This window comes from Macadamia integrifolia, chromosome 10 (genome assembly GCF_013358625.1).
Source record: "Macadamia integrifolia cultivar HAES 741 chromosome 10, SCU_Mint_v3, whole genome shotgun sequence".
Lineage (NCBI taxonomy): Eukaryota > Viridiplantae > Streptophyta > Magnoliopsida > Proteales > Proteaceae > Macadamia > Macadamia integrifolia.
Window position 1 is genome coordinate 5,059,549 of NC_056566.1, and position 12,622 is coordinate 5,072,170.

Consider the following 12,622-nt stretch of genomic DNA (forward strand, 5'->3'; position numbering starts at 1 on the left):
GGGTCAAAATTAAGATACGTATCAGAGGGTATCGTATCGTATCGGAGATACACTAAGATACGCTAAAAATACGCACATAAATGAATAGGGAACACATTTTTATATACTTTTGCATAAAAAAACAGTTAAAAAAAGCTATATATAACATGTAGAATGCATAAATACTTAAGTAGAGGGTATCGTATTGATAGACAAATATATTGAGTTGAAAATGTTCAAAATGATGAGGTTTGAGTTTCTTACAGTTTTTTCTTTCCTCAAAATGAGATGCATCCAAAGAAAAAAAAAAGATTTTTTTTGTATTTTTCCAAATTTACATAAACTTGAAATGCACACTTTTTTCAGAAAAAATTGTGCATCTAATTTTACATCATAGTCATTGGCCAAGTAAATTATATATATAATTTTTAAACTAAAATGAACTGAATTTTATAAAAAAAATTTGTATTTTTTTAGTATTTTTCTTATTTTTTAATTAATTTTCAAAATAAAAAAAATTAAAAAATACAAACTATTTAGAAAAATTAAATTTTTTTTATAGAAGTTGTAGATTAAATGTTTTTAAAGAACATATAAAAAATCAACAAAGTGTGGACCAATATATTTGAGTAGATCTAAGAAATAAATAAAAAATTAAAACCCTCACTTTTTTGGGGAAAAAATGTGGGTTTCATTTGAAATCATGTATTTAGTTATTATAAGTTATGACATTATTTTTAAGAGTTGAATGAACTAAATTTTCTTAAAAAAAAAAAAATCTTAGAATTTTTCTTTTTTTCTTTTTTAATTAATTTCGGAATAAAAATATTAAGAAAATATATTTTTTTGAGAAAAATCAAAATTTTCCATAGAAGTTGTAGAACACTTATTTTTACATAACATATAAAAAATCTAAACATTTTTAACCATTGAGCATGAGTAGATCTAAGAAATTTGAAAAAAATTGAAACTCTCATTTTCTCTTGAAAAAAGTGTGTAAATCCTTATAAATCCAATGATTTCATGCAATAATGATGCACAAAATGTGATTCTAAGGATGATGAACCTTAGATTTGTAAAAAAACTTGAAAATCTAAGGTTAAAGTTGAAAAAAGTGAGTAAAGATTCAAGAACTAACTATTCAAATTTTTCAACTTTCAAGTTCAAGGTTCTTCTTCGACTATGTTTTTCTCCTTCTTTGAACCATTCACTTCCACAATGTTTCTTTCAATCTACCATTTGAGTCTCCAAAAAGGTGTGTGAATCAAAGGGGAAGAAAGAAGAGAAATATAGAAAACTGTTGGTGAGAGTTTGAAGTTTGTTTCAAACAACAAAAGGCACATTCACACTTAGGTAGCCGTACTGTACTGTATCGGTACGTATCAGTTCGATACTGTACGATACGTACCGATACTCACGGGAATTTTTATTTTTTCAAAAGTTCGTATCGCATAGTATTGTACGTATCAGTACCGATACGGTACGGCACGATACGGTACTACCGATACGCCGATACACAAAAGAGGGCCCAAAATTCCCTGTAGCGTATCGGTATGTATCGTGCCGATGCCTAGCGATACCGATACCGATACCGATACGTATTGGCCGATACGGCACAATACGCACCGATACTTAAAACCATGGATTTAGGCCGGCAGACAACAGCTCAACTCAGAGGGCAAAGGAATCTGGAATATTTAGAACCTTTCCAAAGGAAAGCGGCAAAGATAGATTCAGTAATAGTAGCCAAGGGCAGCCCATAAATCCATGACCAATAAATGTAGGAAGCTTAAAGGTCAGATCTAATAAGTTCCAAGCAACCCACAAAAGATAGAAGCTTGCCCTTCCATAACGGAAGTTGTTTCTTAATGAGATCAAGCATAGGAGAGCAGTGGTGAGCAGACAACCTGGCTGGAATCAAGGGGAGGCCTAAGTACTTAACCGAGAGTTGACCAAGGGAGAATCTTGTCTTTTCCAATAAAGAAGCCTTAACAGGCTCAAAGACACCAAAAAGGAAGATAAGGGACTTCCTCGAGTTGACATAGAGCCCGGAAATATATTCAAAGAGCTGCAAACTATGCATAATAGCCTCCAAAGATAAAGTATTTGCTTTAGAGAAAATCATCAAATCGTCAGCAAAAGTTACATGGGTAAGCTTGATGGCCTTACACTTAGGAATGGGGGTAATAAGCTACTGGTCAATAGAATACTGAATAATTCTAGATAACACCTCTAGGGTAAAAGAGAAGATATAAGGGGAGAGAGTAATGCAGGAGTAGATTACAAAAACTACCCTAGTAGTTTATAACCACAAACAATACAAATAGGAGTAGGAAACAAAGAAATAAGACTATCAAATAAACCCCCAAGGATACAATACCAATGCAGGAGCAAAACCAGCCAAAAACCCAACCCGATAGGAGAGAGAAAGACCTGCTATAGAGCTGGAGAGAGAGAGAGGTACGGCTAGGTTTGTAGGAGTCCGATTGAGCTACACTCTTGGGCGTAGATAGTACCTAGGAAGCGTACAAAAACCCCCAAAGTTGAGAGGATTCTGACAGCTGGTTGTGAAATTACAAGCTTTCTTGATTTTCTGACCTAGGAGAAATAATCGCAGGCTTCAGAAGAGAGAATAAATTATGGTTTGTAACTTGGATAGATCTGAACTTCTGAATACTCACAACCGTCGTATACTTCAACAGCAGTAACTTTAAGATAAAATAAAAAACTTTAGACAAGAAGAAACAAAGGGAAAAGTGGGGGAGGAGCGGCTGTCTCGGCCTGGGCTTCTCACCCACAGTTATCCCGGTTGTTCTAAGTAATTGACTGCAATTATTCTTTATTCAAATATGAAATTATGAGTACATAGGCTCATCTATTTATAGAGGGAAGAATAGCAATCAAACTACTACTAGGAGCTAGTTTCCCAATAGGACTAAACACTCCTACTTCAACTAAGAGCTAGTTTCCCAATAGGACTAGACACTGCTACTACAACTAGGAATTCAAAATTAGACTAGGAATAATAAACCTATGTGGAAAACAAATAGAGTTCTAAGACAATTTGGACTCGACATACCACTTACTCAACTCGATGGGCCCAATGGCCCACTAATTAATTAAAAACAACTACTAATTATTCCCCTAGCCGATGGGCCCAATTGGCCCTTATTTGTACTTAGCCACTCAGGTGGACCAAGTAAGGGTTCGGCTGGCTTCTTGGCTGGACCCTAGCCACTCAGGTGGACTGAGGCTGGACCCTTCTTCCTCTCATATTTCCTTCCATAATGTGCATCTACATCAGAAAGGACATCCCTGTCGAATCCCCATAGAAGCTGAGAAGAACCCTGCTTGTAATGCCCCAAATTTTGGAACCTTAGAATAGACATCTCTTTTATGTTATTTTCTAAACTTGCTTAAATATTTAAAGTTAGGCTTTATTTAATGACTTATTGAGTTAGCTTAGTGGTTAGTACCTTGTCTATCTAGAGGCCCTAGGTTCAAATCTTATTGGTAGTAAATGGGGGTTTTTATTTAATTGAAATCCTTTTCCTTTTATATTATTTTCTTTTAAATTGTGTGGACCCCACCCCATTTAGACAAACTGTGGGAGTGGGGAGAAGGGAAAGGAGAGAAGGAGAGAGAGGAAAAGAAGTGGAAAACAAGAGGAAAAGAGAGACGTGAGAGAGGAGAGATAGAAGGGAAAGAGAGAGAGAGAGAGAGACATGAGGGAGGAGAGATAGAGACAGAAGGAAAAAGAGGGAGACAGTTGAGATAGAGGGGGAATTGGAGAAAGGGGAGTGTGGGCTATAAAAGAAAGAAAGGGAGAGGAAGGGGAAATTTGTGCCTACTTCACTACTTTATTCTGCTCACTTCAGGTAATGAACCTTCCTCTTATCCTGAGTTTCAGTTGTTGGTTTCTTCTTTTGGGACCCAAATCAATATGTGACCTAATATTTAGGGTTTTCGTCGGACCCTAATTGTTTTTAGGGTTTTGTTTTAAGGATAGGATTTTTCTAGGGACCCATTAGGGTTTTTCTTGGGACCTAAATCATATAAAGATCCTTTATATGGGATTTGAGACCCATGTGACCCAAATTTAATATTATTTCTGGAACCCAATATCGGACTCATATCAAGGTCTAGGATTCTTTACATAGGGACCAACTCTAATATTCTTTTTGGGACCCAATATGGGACCCAAATTAAACTAATCAGATATTTTCTTGGGACCCAACATGGGACCCAAATCAATTTAAGACCTTTATTCTTTACTTGAGACCCATAATGGGACTCAAATCTTAGGCGGGATAGTAATTAATATAGGGTATGACTAATTTCAGGCTGGGACCTCCTGGACACTTGGGACTTAAAGGGGAGAACACTTTTGCAAATGGAAGTAAGTGGAATTGTAGTAAGTGTACACCACAGCGTGTGTTATGTTTGACTTATGTCTACATGAGATGACTATAATGGCTTTTTGAATGTTGTAACCTTATGATTGATGTTATGATCACTTATATGTAGAGACTGAGTTATAATCATATGTAGCTTTTGCATGTGGTACATATTAAATTATGTTGAAAGGGATTTTAAGTAAACGTGGATGTTGCTTTAAGTATTCTTTGTAATCATTTGATTGATTTTTTTTCATTATGACTAAAATGTGATTTCGTGAGATGTGAACTTGTGAAAATGTGTGAGGGCAAGTGGGCTGCTCCGTACCAGACCAGAGAAGAGTGTCCCATTGAGCCGCGGGACTTATACCCACTATGTATAGTGGGTGTATATTTAGTCACAGAGTGGTGACGACAGTGTGATTGTGTGATCATGTGATCGTGTGATTGTGGGGCCGAGTTTCCCTCTCATATCCCAGAATGGTAGCAGCTCATTTCCCCCAATGCCGGCTAAGTGTGAAAATGGGTTTTTTTGTTGCAAATGGTTGTGTTTTCATATAGAGATAATTTGGAAAAGTAAAAGTAATCGTTTCATCATTTTATGTTGTTTGGTTGTTGTTTTTGTGTTGTTCCCTTATTACATTCTATCTTATTGGGTTGTGAGCTCACTCCATTAAATATCACATTTCAAAGGAGTAGATTGGTGGTACAAGATGCAGCAAGTTCGAGGGCGACTTGAAGCTTTCTATTAGTTTACTTTACTTTAGTAGATGATTTTGCTCCAAAAAAAAAAAAAATAGATGATTGTAATAGGAAGCTGCTTCATGTAAACTCCGATAGAGTGTTTTTGAATTTAAAATTTGGGAATGCACCTTAGATTGCCACCAGTGGTATTATTTGGGATATCTTATTTATGATTAGTTGTTTTATTTTGTTGACACTTGAATTTTAACGAGTTCTCATATGCTCGATTTTGGTGAATGTTTTGGATCATTTGATCAATGCCCACGAGGGTTGTACCCTTACCTGTATCTGGGTTTGGGTCATAACACTGCTGGACCCCCATTCACCAACACAGAGAAGCGGGGAGTAGAGATACATTGATGAATCTAGTTGAAAAACACTTGGGGGAATCCCATCTTGACCATTACCGAAACAATGATGTCCCACCTAAGCGATCAAAGGCTTTGTGGATGTCAATCTTCAAAAAAGCAGTCGGGCCATGAGATTTCATATCAAAGCCTCTCATAATCTCATTGCTGAGGAGGATATTGTCACTGATGCTTCTACCAGGGATAAAGGCTGATTGGTTTCACTGACAAGCGGATCAATGACCAGTTTCATCCTGTTGGCAAGGATTTTGGCAAAATAAATTTGTATAACAAATTGCATAAGGAGATAGGCCTGAAGTCATTCAAGGAATTCGTTTTTTCTTTCTTAGGGATGAGACAGAGGAAAGTGTGGCTAATTCCTTTGATCTGGCTAGGGTTGTAGAAAAAGCTCTTGACAACTTTGATGGGATCAAGCTTGATGATATCCCAAGTAACAGTGAAAAGTCCATGTTAAATCCATCAGGCCTAGGGGCTTTGCTAGCCTTGTGAGAGAGAATAACCGATTGAATTTCCTTGTCTGTAGGAAGAGCTTGAAGCATGCTGGTCAGATTGGCAGGGATACTGCCTTGGCTCTTGCTTAAACAAGCCCTTGAAGTAGTCAACTATAACTTCTTTGATGCCATTAACACTGTGAACATGGAAAGCATTAGGGCCAGTTAACATATGGATGGATTTAATGTTTGTTCTAGCCTTCATAGACCAGTGGAAGTAAGCCGAGTTGGTATCTCCTAGCTCCAACCACTTGATACTTGCCTTTTGCCTCAAAAAGCTCTCCTCTTGGGCTAGGAGAGAGGAGAGAGCAGCCGAGACATATTTTTCTTCCTCAGCCAATAAGGAGTTGAGAGGATCTGATTACAACAACACTTGAATAGAAGTGAGAATATTCCTGCAATCAATAACCTAAGAAGTAATATTTCCAAAGGAGTTAGTATTCCAGGCTTTAAGGGCCTCTTTAACATTCTAAAGATTTCTTGCAAAGGCTATAAGGGGGAAAGAGAAGGCTTGGACAAGCTTGTTCCAAGCTTCCTCAACAACCAGAATGAAGTCCAAATGAGAAGACCACATATCAAAGAACTTAAATGGCTTGGGGCCAAAGGAAATGGATGATGGACAAATAGGGAAATGTCAAAGGTACCTGGAGGATCAAAGGTGGCATGGGATGGAGGTGAGCCAAGTCTCATTTACTAAAACTATCCAATTTGCAAGCAATGCGAGAAGGACCAATTCTTTTATTGTTCCAAGAGTATTTTTAAGACTTGTCCATCGGAGATTATTGACAGCGATGTCGTCGATGCAATCATTGAAAGCATCCCTATGGATAAATTCAATAGGGCCCCCACCTTGCTTTTCAAGGTTTAAACGGACAATATTGAAGTCACCTCCGATACCCCAAGGAAGGGGACCAATGTGGGTGGCCAGGTTTAAAGATCATTCCAGAGGACCTCACGGACAGAAAAACAGTTAGAAGCATCGATGGCCAAAAAAATAAAGGTGGAACTACAAGAGACATCGATGATGGATAGATGGAGGAACTGGGCAGAGGAGGAAAGCAGGGAAATTGAGAGTTTGGAGGGGTCCCAAATTACCCAGATACGATTATTAGGATGGTGTGAATAGTTGGAAATGAGGGACCAACTAGGGGCTAAAGAGGAGATATGGCATTCTAAGCACAATGGAAACACCATTTTTTTTTTTTTTAAATAAAACTCAAAATGGTACTTTGATTGTAACCTATAAAAGTAGTCGCCAACTCTTCGGACCCTTCATCTAGTATGCTCTATTCCACAATCAACATTCTGGCACAACATAATCATAAGAACATCAAAGACATCATTTCTAATTACTGTTGATGTTTGACGAGTCACATACATTGAAATTTTGAAATGACAAAAGATAAGCCACATAACAACATAGGTGCACAAAGTACATATTAGTAATATAACACATGTTGACATTCAACATAACTACTCGCCTCTCTACTCCGACAAGAGAACGAAGATTATGGATCATTTGTCCTTCGCCAGAATATGCATAGAAGTCCAAGAAGTAAAGTATGACCGGCTTCCCTCAACCTGCACCGCCTGCAAGTGTTTTGGACATACCATTGCCCTCTGTGTTAAAATTACTGCTGCGGTGCCCTCTCAATTTATGCCCTCCTCAAACGCTGAAGAATCAAATGGCTCCCTTCACTAAGCAGGCCTATAAAAAAAAAAAAGAAAAAAAGATCTCCCACAAGCCACCGACGTAAGTTCCTCACCGCTACTCAACCTACTACTGCCTCTGGTTCTCAGACCATCGGTTCAACTAAAGCTTTTTTATCCTTTGGTCGCAACAAATTTTCGATCCTTACGCTCTCTGAAGCTGTTGATAGAACTAATACTCCACGGCCTAGCACCTATGCCTCTGCTTCCCTGCATGCTACTCTTTGTGACGAATCCCAAGCTCCTCTATCTGGACAGGTTGGACCAACACCTTCCCTTGAACAAACCTTGCCTTCTGAACCCTCTGCAACATCCCTCCCTCCCTCCCTCCCTCCCTCCTCTATTCCCTCTCCTTAGCCCAAACCCTAATCCCCTCCACCTCTTCACGCCTTCCTTTTATCCAACCCAATTCCATCTCAAACCTGCGAACCCGATTTGAACCTGAACCACCGTTCTTTCCTCTGAACTAATTCATTTCGGTTTTACTCCTTTACACTTTTTCCAAATTCCCCTTAGACCATCCTCTTTACCTAGGAAACCTTTTTAACCCTTCCAATGCAGTTGTTAACCCATCCATCCGACCCAACCCTCTTACCTCTTTGAACCTTAACCCGAGCCATTCTTCTTCCTTACCCGATACCCCTGTTGGTATGCCTCTGATTCCCGACTACTACTCTTCGTATTTGACGCCTCTCATATTGGACACCACCTCTGTTCGCTCAACATCGATCGTCGTTGCCGATGGCTCTCGAGAGGCTCCTACTAGCCTTACCGGCAACTCTCATGCCGACCAGGTTCTCTTGATCAGCCCCCTCGTCAACCACCATACTGCTACAACCTTCGAAGGTCCTGCTACCCCTCTGGTGGCTGCTGGCATTATGCTCCTGGAACCTCTATCATCACCGCCGCTCCATGCCAATCTTGATTCGACTCAAGATGCTTTGGCCTTCGAAGGCCCCAACGCCCTCCCCTATCTTTACAGGCACCCCTTGTGCCCTCCACATTGGCTCCAGCCTCTACCCTTCAGTCTAGCCCCTAGGCCCCACTCTCCGCTAGTTCTCTCAGCCCTTCCGAATGCCTTGGAAGGCACATCATCAACTCCTCTTGGCACCTCTGCTGATCCTCTGCAGGCCATTCCTATAACTACTTTGATTACTACCCCTGGACTTCATACCAATCACCCCTGTCCCCCCACCCTCACGAAGCCACACCTTAACCCCCCTCCTTACTTGATATCTCCCCTCCCTCCCCCAGGTTATCCTACACCACTTCCACCTTCCGATTCGGTGTGCCTATGCTTGTTCCTACTACTAGGTTCTGCGAGACCTTGTTTGATGCTCCCGCTCCAATTCAAATTCTTTCTATGTTGCATCGGGCTTGTTGTACTTGAGAACTCGAACTCCTGGCTTGGCTTGTCTTACTTGAACTCAAAAGCCGAGCTTTACTTCGTAACCTAACAAGCTACGGCGTTGAGTAGTCTTTAGAACCGGAGTAGGCACGGATGTTGCGACCGGAGCAGCAAAGAGGATTGGCCGCTGAGAGACGGGCCTTGAATCATAAAGGGGAGCAAGGACTTGAATTTGCAATCTGATTCGAGGGGTACTAGTGCTCAGTTCGTAGTTCTCTGTGGAAAGCGAGAAGGGGAATCGGCTAAGGGAAGCACGCCAGTCCCATAAGAGAAGGAAGAATAGAATAGCTGGAAGATGAGAGGACAGGCAGTCGGCAATTGACATCAAAACTAAAGAAAAAAGGGTTTTGCATCCACTCCAAAAGAGAAAAAGTGCATCCAGTCATAGAAGGAGACCACAAGGAACACAGGAGGTACTTCAGCAATAAGGATGGTAGCCGACTAGCAAGCACAAGCCGGCACTGTTGGATGAGTCCCTCAAATTGGCTACTCTGGGGGCTGTCTGGAAAGCAATTACTCAAGGCGCGCTAGCCCTAACCATACTTTGAAAGTCTCTTAGCTGGGCTTGGCAAAGAAGGAAAAGAATGACCGCTGTCGAAGAGTGCTGAGAACGGATCCTGGAAGCCTACTGCTGAGAACTGTTACCGGAAGCCTATGGGATTTAACTACAGGCACAGGGGGTCTTTTTCGCACTTGAGGTTGAGCTTCTCCACCATCACCTTCGAGACCATCATGATCCGATCGGTCTAAAAGGGCACGGCACGTTACGTTACGAGCCGGCGATCTTTGAAAAAAGAAAGGAGCTTCTCAGTCAGGCGGGTAGACTTTCTCTTCGGACCCGGCATCATATAGATGTCTGAATCCGAGTAGAGCTGATCCGAAAGGGGGTCTATATTTCAGAGCAGATCTGGGAGCCACATCTATTACGTAGCGATAATGATAAGGACTCGATCTCTCGAGCGCCCCCTGACATAAGCTTAGAGAAAAAGCGCAAGGAGTGCCTTGAACAAGAATGAGATGTGGGAACTCCTTCTCTGTCCTAAAGATCTAAAGACCGTAACGTGTAAATGGGTTGTCGTCGAAGGGCCGTTGAAGGAATCGCTGTTGGCACGATACGCAACTCGGACCCTACAGAATATAAATAAAACAAAAAAAATCGTATAAATCAAGAAAAACGAAAAAGGAAAAAGACGGGGCATATCTTATAAAGAACTAAGGTAAGGAGGGCTCAAGTCCCTCCTTCCGCTCCTGGCTTCGTCGTTCAGTGGTAAAGAGTGGAGTGTGTTAGTCATCGGTTCAAATCCGATATGCGGAGGGCTTTTTCTTTGTTTTTTTTTTGAATCTCGATTGGCTTTGTGTCCCGTCTAACTCTCCTTTATAGAGCTAGCTATCTTCGGGTTGGTTCAGCTACATTTGCATGTGCCTCCCTAGGCTTATTTAGCTATCTGGATATCTATATCTTTTGCTCGGCTTTGGCCTCGCTCCCGAGAAGAGGTAGATAGGCCGAAAACCCCTTTGATCTATAGAATCGAATAGATCGTCAATTCTGGCGCCCTTCCAACATAGAATAGGCCTCATTTGCTGCCCTCAATCCCTCTAAAAAGAAGAAAGCCTCCACCATTGCCGCAAGGTCCTCTAGAACCAAGTCCATCCCTAACACTCCCTCCTCCCTTGTACTGTCGTGGGCCTCCCCTTAAAGCTGTTCCTTCCATTTCTTGGAACCCTACCTGCTCCTCGGAGCAATTGCTGCCTCCCCGTCTCCAAATGATCCATTAGACCATCTGGAATGTTTGAGGTCTCAATTCCTTGTCTAAGCAAGCGAATATCCAGTCCCGTATCGATTCCTCCAACTCCAACCTCTATTGTCTTCTGGAAACTTGAGTTCTTAAGGCTAATGCCCCTCAAATTGCCTCATCCATTGCTCCTTCCTAGTCCTTCATTTCTAACTACCTTTATAGCTCTAATAGCAGAATTTGGATCCTCTGGGATCCCTCTTCTCTCCACATCTCTGCCCTCTCCTCTTCTACCTAAGCCATCCATCTCTCCATCTCTCATCCTTCTGGCTCCCTCATTTGTTTCCTTTCGGTTATCTATACCCACAACCTATCCTCCCTTAGGCTTCCCTTATGGTCTGAGCTTCTCTCCTTTGCCCCCTCCACGGGCTCCAGCCCCTGGGGGATTACGGGTGACTTCAATGTTATCCACTTTAGTCATGAGAAGCATGGAGGCAACCCCATTGATACCTAAGCAGTTGACTCCTTTAATGACTGCATTGATGACCTTTGCCGCAATGAACTCAGATGGTCGGGTGTCAAGCCCTACTGGCACAACAGAAGATTTGGCAAACTTCGTGTCGCCTGCAAAGCTTGACAAAGCCCTTGTCAATGAAGCTTGGCTGGAGTCCTTTCCATCCTCCCATGCATGCTTTGATCTCCCTGGGTTCTCTGACCATAGCCCTATATCCATTCATATCCTCCCCTTCCGCTCCTTCGGCCCCAAGCCCTTCAAGTTCTTCGACATGTGGTCCTCGCACCCTGATTTCCTTCCAATTGTCCAAGATGCCTAGTCCATTCCAATTTACCCCCTCTTCCTCTCCGCTTATTGCCTTTGCCAAAAAGCTCAAAAATGTTAAAGTTACTTTTAAGCTTTAAAACTCTTCCACCTTTGGCAACATTTCCTCTTGTGTCTCCACTTGCCCTAACAAGCTCCACTCCATCCAATTCGATCTCCTCAACCTTGAGCTTACCACAGAGGAAAAAGCCATTGCCTCTGACCTCTCCTCGCTTCTGGCTCAAGAAGAAAGTTTTCTGCGCTAGAAAGCTCGCATCAAATGGCCTAACCTTAGGGACTCTAAATCCTGCCTACCTCCATTGGTCTCTTAAGGCTAGAAATAATGTGAATACCATTCCCAAACTCATCACCTCCTCTAGTAATGAGCTTCTCAATCCTGAGGACATCAAATCTGAAGCTCTCCCACTTTCTTGAGGTCTTTTCCAGCCCCTCCTCCCCCCTCCTATCACAACCACCTCAACAAATTTGTCCCGGATGATCTTCTCCCCAACCTTCATTCCATCCCCTCAAAAGAGGAAATCCTCTCGACAATCCTTTCTCACAAAGCAAATAAAGCCCCTGGAAAGAGGATGCAGCTTCCATGAATGATTTCAGACTCATTTCTTTCTGTAACCTTCTCTACAAGTTTATTGCCAAAATCCTAGCCAATAGGATTCAGAAAGTCATTAGCTCTCTTGTGAACCCAAATCAATCTGCTTCCATTGTTGGAAGGAGCATCGAGGACAATATCATCCTTTGCCACGAGATTATCCGAGGATTTGATCGGAAATCACACTCCTCTGCTGCTCTCCTCAAAATTAACATTCACAAGGCTTTTAACACTTTAAGCTAGGACTTCATCTCCAAAGTCCTGCTCCATATGTCCTTCCCTCCCTCCTTTGTCCACTGGATCCACTGTTGCATTCCCTCCCCTAAGTTCTCTGTTTAAGTTAACGAAAGCCAGAGACAGCCCAG

The 12,622-nt window shown here is 41.7% G+C and overlaps 1 protein-coding gene across 2 annotated transcripts in view; it reads right to left on the reverse strand.

Annotated features, from left to right (window-relative positions):
* Positions 1 to 12,622, reverse strand: part of LOC122091638 (methionine aminopeptidase 1B, chloroplastic) — a 71,921-nt gene that overhangs the window by 35,540 nt on the left and 23,759 nt on the right. The gene's annotated exons all lie outside the window — the stretch shown is intronic.